The sequence below is a fragment of the Myotis daubentonii genome, chromosome 1 (genome assembly GCF_963259705.1).
Source record: "Myotis daubentonii chromosome 1, mMyoDau2.1, whole genome shotgun sequence".
Lineage (NCBI taxonomy): Eukaryota > Metazoa > Chordata > Mammalia > Chiroptera > Vespertilionidae > Myotis > Myotis daubentonii.
This window is the reverse complement of record NC_081840.1, coordinates 66,455,745-66,474,123: the sequence shown is the minus strand read 5'-3', so window position 1 is coordinate 66,474,123 and position 18,379 is coordinate 66,455,745. Positions and strand designations below refer to the sequence as shown.

Here is an 18,379-nt window from a genome sequence, read left to right as displayed (position 1 = left end):
GGGTCGCCTAAATACATCCTACATATCAGATATTTACATTATGATTCATAACAGTAATAAAATTACAGTTATGAAGTAGCAACGAAAATAATTTTATGGTTGGCGGTCACCACAACATGAGAAACTGTATTAAAGGGTCGCGGCATTAGGAAGGTTGAGAACCACTGGTCTAGGAGATCCGTCTGCCACCAGAACTACAATTCCCAGCATTCCTGGTGCTCCCCACACTCTGGGCTTCCACTTCAGGTCCTGGGTCTGCCACCAGAACTACTATTCCCAGAATTCCTGGTGCTCCCCGCGCTCTTGGTTTTCCCTTCCTGCTCTGTCTCCGTCCCACAGCCTCCCACTTTGCCAAATCCTCCAAGCTGCTACCTCTCCCTCTCTGCTCTCCGTCTGGCGGCTTGGGGAGCCAAGTTCCCCAAGCCGCTCCACTCTCTGCTGGCTCTCTTGCTCTGCTCTCCGCCTGGCACCTGTGTATGCAAATTAACCCGCCATCTTTGTTGGGTTAATTTGCATACTCACGTCTGATTGGCTGGTGAATGTAGTGGAGGATGGTCAATTTACATGTTTCTCTTTTATTATATAGGATAAGAATAGTTTTAGTACCATTACCAAAAGGTGAACTCCACTTGAATACCCTAGGGAAAGCCCTATATGCCATTCATGTCGTTCCCTCCTACTACATAATAGTTTCCCCTCATCTAAACAAAAACTAAATGGAAGCGCCAGCAGTTGCTGAAGCAGGTCCGGAAGCTGCCGAGCGAGTCCAGAAGTTACTGAAAGAGAGCAGCGGGTAAGGAGGATGGCAGATGTCATCGCAAGACTCCGGGAGAACGGGATCCAAAAGCATGTGATACAGGAGGGCCGAGGAGAACTCCCTGACTTTAAAGATGGAACCAAGGTTCATGTCTTACCCCGTTCCCTTAACCCCTCTGTGCGGAGTGCATGCAAGGCGGGAGGAGACCTTAGGCGAGAGGTTGCGCATGCCTATAGAGCAGCGGCCGGTGACCCTCCCTCCTGCTCACATGCAGAACTCAATGCTGATTGGTCTGAATTTAAGTCGGGGATGAATTTGGATGTGTCTGCCCTGCCCACTGCCTTGGCTGGGTGGCTGTACTGGCCCGGGAGGGGGACTGGCAGGTTGGGGGAGTCTGACCTAAGTGCTTGCTTCTTGGACCCAGCGCTAGAGAAGAACCTGAGCTGGATACCTGGATCTGGGAGGGACCCTGGACTGGGGAGGAGCCCCTGGGGCCTCGGGGTTGCAAGGCTTCAGATCTTTTATAGATGAAGGGTGTTCTTAAAACACTTACCATAGACCAGCACCCATTGTTCAGATGGGAAAACTGAGGTTCCAGAGAACAGGCCCAGAGGTCAGGACTGCCAGATCAGAACCCTTTAGCAGCTTTCTGATTGGTCAACCTTGCATCGTTTAGGCAGATAAAGGCAGGGATATAGAGCCTCCTACCTTCCTCCTCTGTACATCAAGGCCTCTCCTACCTTCTCCTCCTCCACCCGCACCCGCCCCCCAACAACCTTTCCCAGATGCCACTTGTCTGTAAAGTATGGAACTTCCATGGGGTAGCCCCAGTGCCCACCAGAGCAGTCATGCAAGACAGGTATATTGAGGGAAGGGCAAATCCTAGTCTGGCCCCATGTGAGTGCTCTGAGAACAGAGGGGAACTGCATAGCTCTAGTGATGATTTTTTTTTCTTTTATTTTTTTAATTGTTTTATTGCTTAAAGTATTACAAAGAGTAAAAAATAAAAATTAAAAAAAACTAAATGTATATCACAGCACAGGGGTGGGGGCGGTCTGCAGGGGGTCAATGGGGGAAAACGGTACATATGTAATACTTTCAACAATAAAGAATTATTTAAAAATAAATAAAAATAATGTATATCACAGCCTTTTAAAAAAATATATTTCATTGATTTTTTACAGAGAGGAAGGGAGAGGGATAGAGAGTTAGAAACATCGATGAGAGAAAAACATCAATCAGCTGCCTCCTGCACACCTCCTACTAGGGATGTGCCCGCAACCAAGGTACATGCCCTTGACTGGAATGAAACCTGGGACCCTTCAGTCCGTCGGCCAATGCTCTAGCCACTGAGCCAAACCGGTTAGGGCAATCACAGCCTTTGGAATGTTAATTTCTTCAAAGATGAAAATAAACTATCATTCACCAATATACTGTTTTATAGTTAATATGTCATTTAATCTCAGAAGTGAAAATTATTATCCCAATTTTACAAATAAGGAGAACTGAAACTCAGAAAAAGTTCCGTTACTTACCCAGTGGCAAGCAGAACTCAAACTCAAGTCTTTTTATCTCCCAACCCAATGTCTTTCCATTATACTACCAGGTTTTTCCTTAAACTATCACTTGGTCTCACTGTAAGAAGTCTCGGTCACGTTCTTGTGAACAAGTATTTAAGAATCAACAATCCTTCTTCTTATTATGGAAACCACTGGTTTCCCCATATGAAATAACTTATTTACATGTGCAGGACTCTTTAGGGCAGAGACTCTAAAACTGTAAGTCTTGCCCTAGCCAATGTGGCTAAGAGGTAGAGTATCAGCCCATGCAATGAAGGATCAAGGGTTCAATTCCCAGTGAAGAACACAAACCAAGGTTGCAGGTTCAATCCTAGCCCCAATAGCATGCTTGAGTATGGGAGGCAACTAATCAATGTGTCCTTTGGTGAGGATTAACAACAAACAAATAAACTATGAATCTTAAACTATGGGTGCATAAATTTGGATGGAAGAAATTTACATCCTTTCATTAACCTATAGCTGAAATTAGCATTTCCTTCGATTCTGAATGTAGGCAGTATACCACAGCAGTATTAGCAGGACCATCACTAGTTGTTATTTAATTCAATAAAAGCAAATGTCTTACATCATAAATTTAAATATTTGAACTACATACATTTAAAAGTCATATTCTGAGAAGAGGTTCACAGGCTTCTTTAGACTGCAAAGGAGTCCAGGGCACATAAAAAATATGTAAGAATCCTGCTTGCTCTAGAGACCATTACAAAGGCTGTCAATCCTTGGTAGTGAAAGTTTATAAAGGCATGTCATAGTTTACTCACTGTCCTCTAGTCCCTTAAAAATGTGAATAGCTTTTAGTCCCAATTATTTTTTTATATTTAAGTTGTCAACTACATTTAGTATTACTGATTTCCAACTTCTAACCTAACATATATGGAAATCTCTTATGTACTTACTAAGCACAGGCATTAAGCTTCTTTGTGACCAACTTTTCAATCCTAAGCAAGCCTACTGTATCATTAGCAAGTGAATCCAATGCTTCTCCAAGTGAATTTCTGACTTAATTAATGTACAGCCATGGTCTGAATATTTGTGTCCCATCCCATGTTCACATATCCCCAAGTTAATAGTACCAGGAGGTAGGAAAAGAGCCCTCATGATTAGGGTAAGTGCCCATAAAATGTAATTAAGATTAGCAACTATGTGCTCATCCTCTGCATGCTGCAGCCTATCATATCAAAGTTCTTATACTTAAGATGCAACTTTGAAACTTGTCATCAATTTCACTTATCTTCCTACAGAAACTCAAAGTTTCCTATTAACTCTATTTCATTTGCCCTCTCTAAAATTCACTGCATCCCAGTATTTATGTTTTGTGTGAACTTGTATGTTGACATGTTAAATCCCTAAGCCAGTTTTAACCTTCTTTGTGGGCAGAAGGTGTCTAGCAGTCCTTTCCTTGATCTACGTCTACTCAAGTAACCAGTCAAAAACTGTTATGATACCTTCCCTCAGAAGTAATAGGACAAACTCTCATTAAGTGAAATTATATCACCAGTTTATGGTCTGTCACATTTCCACCTTTGATGCACTCAAAATGTTTTTATTAGTCATAAACTTTTCTAATCACATTTGTGCTGTTAACAATTATTTCCTATCAAAAGACTCATCTTTGAAACTTGGTTTGGATTCTTTTGAAATAAAAATGTAGAGGAAAAGAACACAGTAAACTAAATAATGGGATTTAATCCTTAAAAACAAATTAATTTTAGAATCTAGTAGGTATCCAACTTTTACCATATATAATAACCTTCAACTGTCATTTTACATGAAATACTTGTATATTTCAAGCACAAAACACAATCTGAATGAAATATTATTTGGCAATAAAAAGGAACAAAATTTAATACACACTACAACACAGATGAACTTTGAAAACATGTTAAGTGAAGGAAGCCAGTCACAAAAGTACACATGTGTGATTCCGTTTATACAAAATACCCAGAATAGGCAAATCTACAAAGACAGAAAATAGATTAGCTGCTAGTGGCTGTGGTAAGGAGGAATGACGAGTGACTGCTAAAGCGGCTTCTTCTGGGTGTGATGAGTCTGACGGTGGTGATAGCTGTACAACGCCACAAGTATACTAAAAATCACAGAACTGTACACTTTGAAAGGGTGGGTTTCTAGATATGTAAAGTATATGTCAACAAAGCTGTTACTTTAAAAAATGAATTAAAAGCCACCCCGCTAGTAAACCGCCATGAAAATTTCCTTGTGGGAAAGGAAATCATAGAAGTCGCTGATGAGGAAAAGTAAGCTGGTGACCAGTTCTGTTAGCGAGGTCAACCCCCTAATTCTCTCTCCCACTCTTACCAACAAGCACAGGAACATGAAACTAGGGAGTGTTTCAATCAAAAGAATTCGGTACAGTTGGCTATTAACTAAAACACTGGGTGCCTTCTGAGGCTCTATCACTCCCAAACTGTAGGGGGCTTCTACCCTCGGTGATTACGGAAGTGGCAGTTCTCATCAGCAAGCTCAAGACGGAATGTCAAGTAGGATGACATTTGCCTAAACACCCTAAGAAAGCCGACAAGATTAGGAGTGTCACCTACACACTCCCTAAATCGGCACGTGTTAGGCTGCCCCCACCTAACACCCACCAGCAGCATGCACCACAGACCCATACTCCAACTTACTCCCAGAAATTGACACACTCCCAAGCCCTGAGGTCTCGATTGCTGTGGATAGGGATAACCCTCACGGGGTTCCCACTCGAACCCAACCAGCCCTCGCCCTGCCCCACCCCACCCCCAACCCACACACGTGTTAGCCCGACACCGCCCCACCGGGTCCCACGTGCACCTGGTCTAACACACTCCCCACATGTGGGCGCCCCACGGGCTTCCTCGGCCGGCTGAGGTCACCGCGTGACCCCGGATCTCCAGAGGTCTGAGAGGGAAAGAACAAGGCCCAGGTCCCTGAGGTCCCAACCCTGCGGAGAGTGTTCACACCCATCCTGCCCATTAAGCCCAACAAATCCGAGGGCCGGGGGCGACGGCCCCTTTAAGACGCGGCCCAGTCGTCGCCCGCAGAGAGGGGCGCAACGGGGCCTACACGACCCCCACTCCGTTCGCCCGCCCACGTCTAGTCGCCTCACCTCGGGCCGCCGGGCCCCGCCGCCGCGGCGGCGGCGGAGGGGGGGCGGGGTGCGGGCGGGGTCCGGAGGGGGGGGTCGCCCCGCCGACGGTGGAGCCGCGGTTCGCTCTCTGAGGCCGCAGGACGGTGACTGCGTTGGGCGTGGACGCTCCTAGCCCGCTCCCTCGGCGGCTCCTGGGACCCCAAGATGGCGGCGGCGCTGAGGCGGCTGCGGGCGCTGGGCCGGCGGCGGCGGCGGCCACTTTCACTCACTGAGAGGAGCGGAGCAGGGACACGGGGAGCCATGGCGGGGGGGAGGAGAGGCGCCATAGCCAGGCCAGAACAATCGAGCCGCTACTCAGCTGGCTTACTCCTACCCCGCCCACGCTCACTGCTCATCGCCGGCCCGTGCCTTCCGCAGTGCCGCTGCTCACGGCCTCGAGCAGCTCGCACCCCGCCGCTGCCGCCTGACGCCCCGCGTGGACCGGGGTTCGGGGGGAGACCCTGATCCATGCCATCTGAGTGCAGATTGGTCGGGGCTGGGACTGGCGAAGATTGCCGAAAGGCGGCGGGGAGGAGGAGAAGGATGTCGTCGCTAGAGTGAGCAAGCAGATCTCGCGGGAGTAAATGTCGCGAGACTTCTCCAGGCCTGCAACCGCTGAAGGAAGGTTACTTTTCCCGGAAGTAACGTCAATCGTAACGGCCCGGGATCCTGGGAATATTCGTTCCCGCAGGCAGGAGAGAGAGGGAGCTTGTGATGAGTGTGTTAAGGGTTACGGAACACTGAGAAGATCCGTTTGAAAGGATAGGTTCGGGTGATATTTTAACCTGTTTCTGGCCCCTTGGGCAGGGTTTGACCTCGTCCGGGAAGTGCCCGCTGTGTAGAGCACTCTCGTACAGTAGTTTGGGTCTCTAGGCTCAGACCAAGACCGCTATCCTGTGACATATAGGCTGTGACATAGATGTCTAAGTGAGAGTTGAGGATTCAGGCACTTGGGAACACACAGACCTGTCGCTCAATGAGCCTCTGAAAAAAAGGAATAATTGATTTGTCTGTACCGTCTCCATAGTGTTAGCCCCGTGCTACCAATGTTTACTAAACTCAGTTACCAGGATCTGTCATGAGGAGGGCCTGCTATATATATAGCCTAAACGCAGCTAAGGATTCTAACTTGCCGGAAGTTAACGATGCTATTTCAGTTCCTTCGAGTCTCGAGCTTTTTAATTCATTTCAACCTGGCCCTTAGTATCTCAGCAGAACAGCATTTGCTTAAGGTCATTAAGTAGACTTACTGCGCTAAATTCACTGGACTTAAAAAGTTAACTTTGCTCCAAGGCAAAATACTATCCTTTGTGTAAGAAAGAAGGGAGCATAAGAAAACATCTCATTGATGCAAAAGAAACACAAGAATAAACCATAAATTAAAATGACTGATTTCCTAATGGAAGGGTAGCGGGAAGGGGGAGGAATTGGGAACAAGGTGGAGGGTTGATGAGGGATTGGTAAAGATTTTTGTATTGGACTGAATCTTAAAATCATAGTTAATGTTTCATATACCTTCCAAAATGAACTCCTGCAACCAAGTAGGATAATGCATGAGTAACAGTGAGCTGTCCGTTTCGAGTATAGACCAAAGGGAAAGAGTAAAAGGAAAAAAATAAGTTAGGGACCAAATTGTAGTTTTTTTAAAGTTCAAATGTAGGTTGTTTTTGTTTCCTATTATTGTGCTAACAAATTAACACAACAAGTGGCTTAAAAATAATTTATTAGAGTTCTGTAGGTCAGAAGCTTAATACTAGTCTCATTGGACTAAAATCCAGGTGTTGGCAGGGCTCTGGGTAAGAATTTAGCTCCTTTTCTAGCTTCCAAAGGCTGCTCTGGTTTCTGGCTTCCATCTTCCATCTTTAATGGAAGGTTTGGTCCATCTCACATATCTGACCAATCTTACCTTTTAAGGATCATTGTAAAACAAAAAAAAAAAGTTTGTTTTTAAGGACCCTTGCAATTACATCAGGCCCACCCAGATAATCCAGGAAAATCTCCCCATTTTAAAATCAAGTGATTAGCAATCTTAAGTCCACCTGCAACCTGACTTTCCCTTTGCCTTGAAACTTAACATACTCACAGGTCCTATTGATACCCTTGGAGGTGGGGGTAGAAAGGCACTATTCTACTCTCCACATCTGTCATAGAACTTCTGACATACAACTCATTACATCTTTGATGTATAACTTCCATGCTAAAATCCAGTTTTTTCCAATCTCTAATACAGTCATGAATTCATTTTTTAAAAAGATTTTTAATAGATTTTTAGAGAGACAGGAAGGGAGATGGGGAGAGAAACACCGATATGAAAGTGAAACATGGATCAGTGGGTGCCTCCTGTATGCCCCCTCCCCCCCCCCCAATCAGGAATTGAGCCCACAACCGAGGCAGATGCCCTGACCAGGACTTGAAACCAGCAACCTTTCAGTGCATGGGATGACGCCCAACCAACACCTGTCAGGGCCAGTCTTGCATTCTTGATTTAAAATATTTGTACACAAAAGAAAACACACACACACACACACACACAAATCTTTGTAAATTCTTTGCCTTAGAACAGTGATTTTTTTCAACCAGCGCGCTGCAATAATTTTTAAAACATGCAATACCTGACTATTTAATCAGAGGTACTGACCACTTTTCCCTTAGTTTGTAAAAAAAAAAAAAAAAAAAAAAAGGTAACAGCCAACACAACAATAGCCATCCAGTGTGAATGAATCAAAATTATATCTTTTTTTGTCAAATCAGCAAAAAATATATATTTTGGTGTGTCACAGAATTTTAGTAACTAGTTTGTGTGTGACCTGAGCTGAAAAACATTGAAAATTGCTGCCTTAGAGATTTAGTAGATCATATAAGATTTAACCCACAATTTCTTTGTAGTTTGGATTTAAATTGGGATTTGTTTCCCAGAAATATCTTGATTTTATTTTATAGTTCATTGTAACATATTCTGTTTTCTATCCAAAAAGAGGAGTCACTTGGGCTTATTTCACTATTGTTCACAATCATTCCATATAACATATTTAATTTTATTTATTTTTTTTATATTTTATTGATTTTTTACCAAGAGGAAGGGAGAGAGACAGAGAGTCAGAAACATCGATGAGAGAGAATCACTGATCAGTTTCCTCCTGTACATCTCCTACTGGGGATGTGCCTGCAACCCAGGTACATGCCCTTGACCGGAATCGAACCTGAGACCTTTCAGTCCGCAGGCCGACGCTCTATCCACTGAGCTAAACCGGTTTCGGCAACATATTTAATTTTAATGTTTAAAGTGCAGGACAAAACAAAACAATATTATTTAATGATCATTTTGAGGAAACTTTGTGTGGATTACTTAGGTTATATACATTATTTTTTAAAACAAAGTAATAAAACTAAATACCACAAATGTGGGGGGAGACCCAAAACTGAATACAAGCACTAAGGAATGAACAATATTACAAATAAGTAAGACAGCCACTCTGCAGGAGTGCAGAAGAAAATAACTCACCCAAGTAACTAAGGGAAATAGTAACTTGGCTGGATCCCTAAAAATAAAACCAACTGATCTGTACATAAATGCCCTGATCCACATACTAAGTGTTTGGGGGAGTCAGGGGGAGATGTAAGCAACTTGAAACCACTTATGTGTGTGCTGGTTAAAATACAGTGTAGATCATGAGCTGGGCTTCTCATTGTTGGAGAAAAAAAGTTTTTAAGGAAAGGGGGAAAGCTAAAATGAAGCCTAAAGTGTTGGACTGGAATCTGGTTTATTCTTGTATGTGCCCTAACCAGGGATCAAACCCACAACCTTGACATATTGGGATCACATACTACTGAGTACCTGGTCAGGGCCTTATTTTTTTTTTATTAATAAGACATTAAAAATATAGTTGACGCTGCCTATATAGCCCTTTTGTATCCCATTTCCCCTCTCTCCTCACTCCCAGAGGTAACCACTGTCCTGAATTTATTATTAGCAATATCCTTCCATGTTTTGTACATCCATAAAAACTACACTACACATATCTATCTTCACTTGCTCTTTTCAGTCAACATTATGATTTTGAGACTTACTCATGTTAATGTGTATATAATTTATTTTATATTTTTAAATTTGGAGGGTGGCTTCAGATTCACAAAATTGGATTAATCATAATCTTTAGTTCATGACATATCAGAGGTCTGTCAATGGCTCCTTTTTTATTAAGCTTACTTTTAATATTGTAATAACCACTTGCAAACTCATTATAAAAAACAACATCTAAGTCCTGGACAATAAGTTGTGTTTAACCATAAAACATCCCAAAATTCCACCTCCTGCCTCCTGCCTCGCTCTGGGAAAACAATCTTTGTGATCATGGTATCTCCCCTACCAGGTAAGTATGGAATTTGAACTTTTATTTATTACTTAAATATGTTTTTATTAATTTTTTTTAGACATAGAGGGGGAGAGAGAGAGAGAGAGAGAGAGAGAGAGAGAGAGAGAGAGAGAAACAAACATCAATGTGAAAAAGACAAATCAATTGGTTGCCTCCTGCATACACCCCAACTGGGGCCTAGAAAGGAGCCTGCAACTGAGGTATGTGCTCTTGACCGGAATCGAACACCAGGACCCTTCAGTCTGCGGGCCAACTCTTCTATCCACTGAGCCAAACCAGCCTGGGCAGAGTTTGTACTTTTAAAAATAGCTTTATTGGTATATAACTCACATACCAAAAATCCACCTATTTAAAAGTATATAATTAAGTTGTTTTTAGTTGTGCAAATCACCATTATCTAATTTTAGAACATTTTCATCATTCCAAAAAGAAACACCCATATTCATTAGCTTCACTCCCCATTCCCAACCCACCTCCACCTCAAATCTGTCTGTCTCTAGATATTATTTCATTAATTTTTAATGTAGTATAATAGTATTTTGTTTATGACACAGCTTATTTATCCACTATTCCACTGATGGACATTTGGGTTATTTTCCAGGTTTTGCAGTTATGACTAGCGTTTTGAATAGTCTTGTATCTGCATTCTCATATACGTATTATATACATAATAGTAGCCTTATAGAATAATGGGTATGCAAGTGGTCAAGTACAGAAAATAATTAACACTACTTGGGAACTATATTCTGAAGTAGTTGTGCAAATTTACACTCTCTCCAGCAATAAAAAAAAAAAGAGAGAGAGAGAGATCCTATGGATTAATTGCTTTCCAAAATTTCATAATGATCACTTACTAGTATAATGTTGAATATCTCTTCAAATGTTTATTGACCATTTATGTTGCTCTTCTGTGATATTGTTTTTCATGCCTTTTGCCTGTGTTTGTGTTGGTTTTGTGTGTGTGTGTGTGTGTGTGTGTGTGTGTGTGTGTGTGTGATTTTCTAATTGATTTGTAAGTGTTCTTAATTTATTCTTTTCAAAATTTTTATTAATCCTCACCCAAGGATGTTTTTTCTATTGATTTTTTTTTTTTAGAGAGAATAGAAGGGGGAGGGAGGAAGGATGAGAGAGAGAGAGAGAAAGAGAGAGAGAGAGAGAGAGAGAGAGAGAGAGAGAGAGAGAGACATCAGTTGGTTGCTTCCCATGAGAGCCCTGACTGAACCTGCAACTCAGGTCCCTGCCCTTGACAGGAAATCGAACCTGAGACCCTTTGGTGCGTGAGCCGAAGCTATAACCACCAAACGCACCGGCCAGGGCTTAATTTATTGTTGATACAAATCTTTGCTAAGTTTGTCTATTGAGAATATCTTCCCCCAGTTCGCTAGTTATCTTTTCACTTTAGTATTCTTTTAAAAGAAAAAAAATTCTAATAATCAAATTTATCAATATTTTCTTCTATATTAAATGTTTTTAGTATTTTCCTTAAGCTATTTTTCTCTATACCATCTCTTTAAAAAAAATCCATCAATATTTTGTTACTAAGAGCTTTAATAATTTTAACATTTAGATATTTAATCCAATTGGCATTTTTAAATATGTGGTAAAGTAAGAATCCAATTACATCTTTTTCCACATAGAGATCCATTTTTTCCAAATCCGTTTATTGAACAGCTGGTCCTTCCTTTCCCACTGCTCTGACATGCGATTTGTTTTTTACTAAAGTTCTACAGTGTGATGGTCTGTTTCTGGACTCTATTCTATTCCACTGGTCAATTTGTCTCTCCCTGTGCCAATGCTGCATTGTCTTAATTACCACAATTTCCAAATAAATTCTGATTTCTGGTAGGCAAGTCCCTTTCCCTTCTTCAGAAATGACTATTTTTGGTCCTTTACTCTTCCATTTAAATTTTAGTATCATCTTATAAATTTTAATGGAAAATATGATTGGTATTTTAATTGTTTCTCATTGAATCCATGATCAAATGAAAGGGAATTGATGTTCCATGACATTTACTAGTAATCTTCCTATCTAGATCCTTTTTACTACTACCACTTAATAACATTTTATGGTTTTTCCTATACAGTATAGAAATCTTAGACCATTTTTGTTAGATTTATTCCTAATTACTTCATATTCTCAGATAATTATTTTTGTTATATATCAATAAACAAATTGTAAGATTTGTCTTATCTTCTATGATGTACAGCTCTCTAATGTAGCTGCTGAAGTTTCTCCGAGGTTTATTACAATGACTCAAATTGTTAAATCATAGGAATTGAATCTGGGAACCTTCAGTCCACAGGCTGACACTGCCCACTGAGCCAAACTGGCTAGGGCAATAATAATAATAATAATAATAATAATAATAATAATAATTTTATATATATATATTATCTCTTCTTTCTGGATGACAAATTGGAACCTCAAGAATATTAAGCCCAGGGTGAGGGCATGAGCGGGAGGAGGGGGGACAATGCGGGGGGATAAGGCCACATATGTAATACCTTAATAAAGAAAAAAAAACATCAAACCATTAAAAAAATGCAAAAAAAAAGAATATTAAGCCCAGCCCAGCCGGCATGGCTCAGTGGTTGAGCGTCCAACCAGGAGGTCACGGTTTGATTCCTGGTCAGGGCACATGCCTGGGTTGTGGGCTCGATCCCCAATAGGGGGTGTGCAGGAGGCAGCTGATCAATGATTCTCTCTCATCATTGATATTTCTCCCTCTCTCTCTCCCTCCCCCTTCCTCTCTGAAATCAATAAAAATATATTTTAAAAATATATATTAAGCCCACAATCACAAATCCAGTCATCAGTAAATCCAAGCCTTGACTCAAGTTCTCTGAATGTTTATTCCATGTTCTTTCCACTATATCACAATACTTGAAAGAAAATTAGAGCATCTTGATGAAGAGTTCTGAAGCACAACTTGAGGATTTTTAACTCCTTGGAGCATGCTGGAATTTAAAACATAGTAGGTAAAATAGGCAAAGTACAAAGAAAATAAATGAGACATATTCAGTGGTAATGACAACAGATCCTTTTAAGTTGGAGTAAGAAGCCTGGCAAGGAGGATGTAATAAAGATAAATTTATCCATGAGTGTATAAAACATGGCCTACGGCCCAGCCAGCCTGGCTCAGTGGTTGAGTATCGACCTGTGAACCAGGTTCAATTCCCAGTCAGGGCACATGCCTGGGGTTGCAGGCTCAATCTTCAGGGGCGGGGGAGGAGGGGCATGCAGGAGGCAGCTGATCAGTAATTCCCTCTCATCATTGATGTTTCTATCTCTCTCCCTCTCCTTCCTCTCTGAAATCAATAAAATATATTTTTAAAAATAAAAATAAAACATGGCCTACACAAAGTTTTAAAATAGTTTTACATGTTTAGCTTCTTTTCTCCATTGTGGTTATTTTATAATAGAGAAGATGTGACAAAGAGTAACATTGTTATGAGGAGGCATTTAAATATTTTTAGAAAAATAATTTTGAATATTGCCTTAGAGGTAGGGGCAGTGAATACTTCTGATGCTGCTAATATCTTACATGTGGTTTGAGCTTTCCTATACCTAATCTGAAGTGGAAGGCCTCAGTGTCTAACTTGAAGGTGGAAGAATATGGTTGTTTAGGGCTGGGGAGGATTGAGCTAGAGGAGCTAATAACTAAAGGGTATGGAGTCTCCTTTTGAGGTGATAAAATGTTCCAAAAATTGATGGTGGTGATAGTTGCACATATCTGTGAACATAATAAAACTATTGAACTAACACTTTTTTAAAAAAATATATTTTATTGATTTTTTACAGAGAGGAAAGGAGAGGGACAGAGAGCCAAAAACATAGATGAGAGAGAAACATCGATCAGATGCCTCCTGCACACTCCCCTCTGGGCATGTGCCCGCAACCAAGGTACATGCCCTTGACCAGAATCGAACCTGGGACCCTTGAGTCCGCAGGCCGACACTCTATCCACTGAGCCAAACTGGTTAGGACTGAACTAACACTTTCAATAGGTGACTTGCATGGTTGTGAATTATATCACAATAAATCTATATGGAGCTCCAGTCGCGCAATCGGTTAGCATGCGGTACTTATAAATCTATAAAAAAAGAAAAAGAACTTGAAGACCAAATCTCCCTAGCACCCTCTTTTTTCTCCCTAGACAATGCTAAAACAACAACAACAAAAACCCCTAAAGGTCTGAAAATACCACATGATCTCACTCATTCATGGACAATAGAGACCATTATAAACTTTTGAACAATAATAGATACAGAGGCAGAGCTGCCTCAAACAGATTGTCAAACTGCAGCGGGAAGGCCGGGGAGGGTTGGGGGGCAGGAGGTAGGGGGGTAAGAGATCAACTAAAGGACTTGTATGCATGCATATAAGCATAACCAATGGACATAAGACACGGGGTGATAGGGGAGGCTAGGGGACTGTCTAGGGCGGGGGGATAAAATGGATACATATGTAATACCCTTTGTAATACTTTAAGCAATAAAAAAAAAAAAAAAAACCCTAAAGGTCTGGAGGTTTTCTTAAATTAATCTGATAGTGGATATGTTCACCTTTTAGCTGTTCGGGATAACCCCCAGTATGGTTATCACTGAAATCCAATAGAAAGTGATAATAGGATAGCCCAGATGTCAATTCTAGCCCAAATCTAAAGGTTCTGTCAGGCTGGGAGAGTGTCCTTCAGTTGGTCCCTAGCAACCCTGCGTGTTTGTACGTGTCCCACAGCCTATCTTAATTTAACTTCATACTCCATAAGTCTGGCCCATACCTGGGTAGATGTTGGGGACAGAATGAATAACTACTCACCCATCTCTTCTCTTTGCAAATGCTGTATGCCTGGGGAATGTTGTGTGTCAGATCCATCAAAGGGGAGGCGCCAGTTTGACTTCATGCCGGTGCTAGAAGGAGCATAACTAGAAGGCTAGAGCTGAATGATGCACAATGGACTCTGGAGGAAATGAGGGGTTCCTTGTCTAGTTTAAAAGCAAGAGACAAACCCAAGCACAGGTTCTAGGTTGTTTCTACCACCAGCCCATTTTCTTTCCCTCTGTCAGCAGAGGAGTGGGCAGGGTGTTGAAGAGTTTCTATGTGCTTGTTCCCCCTTGACATGTGCTCAAGGCAAGTCTCAAGACCGCCTACTCCAAGAGGACCAAACCCAGCTAGCCCTTAACAGGTTCACTCGGTCTATGAAAAGTGTGGAACATTCAGGCAGTTTTCCAGCATCCTCTCTACCATCAAGTCTTAAAATCCTCTCTGGTTTTCAGGCTCTTCCCTCCCCTAGAAAGAGAGGGCAGTGCCAAGTCCTGCCTTTACCTGGGGAGACAGCTTGTTCCACTTTAGTCAACAACACACTTTTTTTTTAATATTTCAAGAAAAATGATTTTAAATATAATAGATTTTAAGTATAATAATGTTACATGCAATAATCATTAATATTTCAAGAAAAACTATTTTAAATATAATAGATTTTAAGTATAATAATGTTACATGCAATAAACATTAATATTTCAAGGAAAAAAGATTTTATTTTATTTAATTGGTACATTTATTAAAAATATAGACTAATGGTCCTGTGCTTAAATGTTGTTGTGGATGTGTGCTGGCTTCCATAAAACAACTAGTCATAAGGAGCTCTTCAACATATACTAGTACACTCCTGACAGAAGTAAAAAGGTCACTAGAAATGACTGACAAGGCAGGGCCACTGTAGACATAATCCCCTTATATAATTAATTGCTAGAAAATGGAGTTTAACATTATTTACAACTAGAGGCCCGGTGCACGAAATTCGTGCACTGGGGGGTGGGGCTCCCTCAGCCCAGCCTGCCCCTCTCACAGTCCAGGAACCCTCAGTGGATGTCCTGCTGATGGCCACAGTCTGGCAGCAGAGGCTCGGAGCAGGCATCCTGTGTGTGTGTGCCTCCGAACTGAGGGCACTGTCTCAGAAACTCAACAAGGACAACCATCAGTGCAGGAAGCAAAACGTGGGTTCAGCGAGGACTATTTTGTCTGTCCAGAGAGAGGGACCCACTGGGGAAGAAGAGGAGCCCCTGTTGCTGCAGAGGCTGGAGAGAGCACAGACTCTGGAGGAGCTAGAGGAACTGAGCAAAGAAGGATGCTTTCAAAATGAGGAGCTTTCCATTAGAAGGGCAGCAGTTGGAGAGGAATAATCAGCCTAATGCTCCCAAGAAGAAAACGAAGGAACAAATGATTGACCTACAGAACATCCTAAGCACAAATCACCTTCCATGAAGTCCTCGGCTGTCCCCACGATAGAGGAATCGGAAGATGAACAGAAGAGAGAGCAAAGGCAAATGATAAAGGAAGCTTTTGCTGGTGGTGATGTCATCAGAGATTTCTTGAAAGAGGAGAAACTGTGGAGGCGAGTAAGCCACAGGACGTGGACCTGACTCTGCCTGGCTGGGGCCAGGGGGCGGTATGGGCCTGAAGCCCAGTGCCAAGAAGAGACGCCGATTTCTCATTGAAGCACCTGAAGGTCCTCCAAGAAAAGATAAGAATTTACCAAATGTGATTATAAATGAGAAGTGCAATATCCATGCAGCAGCTCACCAGGTGTGGGTGCTTCCATATCCATTTGCCCACCATCAACAATTTGAGAGGACCATCCAGACCCCTATAGGATCTGCGCACACACACACACACACACACACACACACACACACAGTGGGTCCCTCTCTCTGGACAGACAAAATAGTCCTCGCTGAACCCACGTTTTGCTTCCTGCACTGATGGTTGTCCTTGTTGAGTTTCTGAGACAGTGCCCTCAGTTCGGAAGCACCTCCTGGGTGCTAGAATCTTTTGTTTCTTGTCTGCCCAGTGGCTTGGCATCCTGGTTGAGCCCGGACTTTTTCCTAAGCGATCGCCTTTCCTCAAATTCTTTCAACAAAATTTCTTCCTCACTTTCAGAAGCCTCATTGGCCATGGGCTCTGGAAGTTGTTCAGGGTCCTTCTGGATTTCAGCCTCTTTTGAGTCACCAGCGTGATTCCTGACCATCCAGGGGTTCGGTCCATCTGCAGTCATGTGTGCCTCATTCGCCGCATCAGGGACAAGGAGATCACCCTCTGCCTCCTCACCTCCCTCCTCTTCCTCACTCTCAGAGGCCACCTGGACTTTCTGCATCAGTTCTTTGTTCCTGGCCAACTGATCCTGCATAGCCTGGCAAGCCTCCAGGTCATATTTGGCCACAATTGCCTTTGACTTTGCCCATTTCCCACTGTTCTGGTGCTTAAGGCTCATTCACTCCATCATTCTGGCCTTCTCGAGTTTTTCCAGTTCCTCCAGCACAGCAGCAGGATTGGTCTTCCGCAGCTTCTCAAACTCTTTTAGGGCTTTCTTGGCCTTTCCTTTCTTCAGAGCTCTGTGATACGTTTCGCTTTTGATTTTCTTCTCTCTTTGAGCCCTGGCCTCATAGTAAGACTGCAGGGCTCGGGCCCTCTGAAGCTCTGCTCGCCCATCTTAGCCTCTTCCAGGCTCATGGCGTTGAGAGAGGCCTTTTCCACAAGAGTCAGTAAAGGGTCTGTCACTGGCTGCTTGTTCTTACGAAGGAGGTTAAAAATCTCCTGCTCCAGGGGTGTTCTTGCCTCCCAGCCGTTGAGCACATGCTCAATGGGAGCGACGGCTGACTGCTCCTTCATCAGGGGGGAAACCAGCTGTTCTGCTTGTCGGTTCTTCTGAACGATGGGATCCCATTTGGAGAGTGTCTGTGAGGTTTTATTGAATGCCACTTCTCTGTGGATCCGCTCAACGTCTTCTTTGTTGAGGGGTAGCTCCACAGTCGTCTTTGACTTGACTCTATTCAGTTGCTTTTTCACAGTGGCCAATGAGGATGAAGTTTTAAAGGGCTCGAGAAGATCTGAAAGGACCAGCCTTTCTCCTGATCCTTCAGAACTGACCATGAATTCTGACACCTTCAGACTAGCCTCAGATCTCTCAGCCAATTTCTGCCTATTCTTTCCATCAAGGGACCTGATTGCTTCCGGAAGCTTTTGATGCTTTCACTCTCCACTACCGCCCCTCTCATCTTCACTGGTGCTCGAGGGGTAATCATTTGGCAAATCTTCTAGTTCTTCCTGTTCCCTTAGAGCCAGAAGGCTCTTTGCAGCCTGAACCCCGCTCATCTCAGCCATCTGTCCCTCACATGGACCAGGAGCAGAAGCTAAAAGCTTGTCGTCGTTTTTTAATTGATTATTTTAGAAAAAGAGAGGGAGGGAGGGAGAGAGAGAGAGAAAGAGAGAGAGAGAGAGAGAGAGAGAGAGAGAGAGAGAGAGAGAGAGAAACATCGATTTGTTGTTCCACTTACTTATGCATTCATTGGTTGATTCTTGTATGTGCCCTGACCTGGGATTGAACCTGCAAAGAATAGATGAAAGGAGAATGATGAAATTATCATGCTGATAATTCTGCAACTGTGTTTATGAGTACCTGGGGTTCATTATATTATTTTCTGTATTTTTAAGTTAGAAATTTTTTATCGAAAAAAGTTTGTTTTAAGGGAAAAAAATCTATGATCT

At 42.5% G+C, this 18,379-nt stretch overlaps 1 protein-coding gene and 1 pseudogene across 4 annotated transcripts in view; both read right to left on the bottom strand.

The window, feature by feature from the left end:
- Positions 1-6,011, bottom strand: part of INO80 (INO80 complex ATPase subunit) — a 168,772-nt gene extending 162,761 nt beyond the window's left edge. For 2 of the 4 annotated variants that reach the window (XM_059712805.1, XM_059655721.1), the window contains exon 1: positions 5,441-6,011. The gene's annotated coding sequence lies outside the window, so the exon portion shown is untranslated. The remainder of the gene's footprint in view (positions 1-5,440) is intronic. The other 2 variants (XM_059712640.1, XM_059712721.1) reach the window with 2 other exon arrangements.
- Positions 6,012-13,862: 7,851 nt separating this feature from the next.
- On the bottom strand, positions 13,863-18,025 carry LOC132222180 (U3 small nucleolar RNA-associated protein 14 homolog A-like; annotated as a pseudogene).
- Positions 18,026-18,379: the final 354 nt, after the last annotated feature.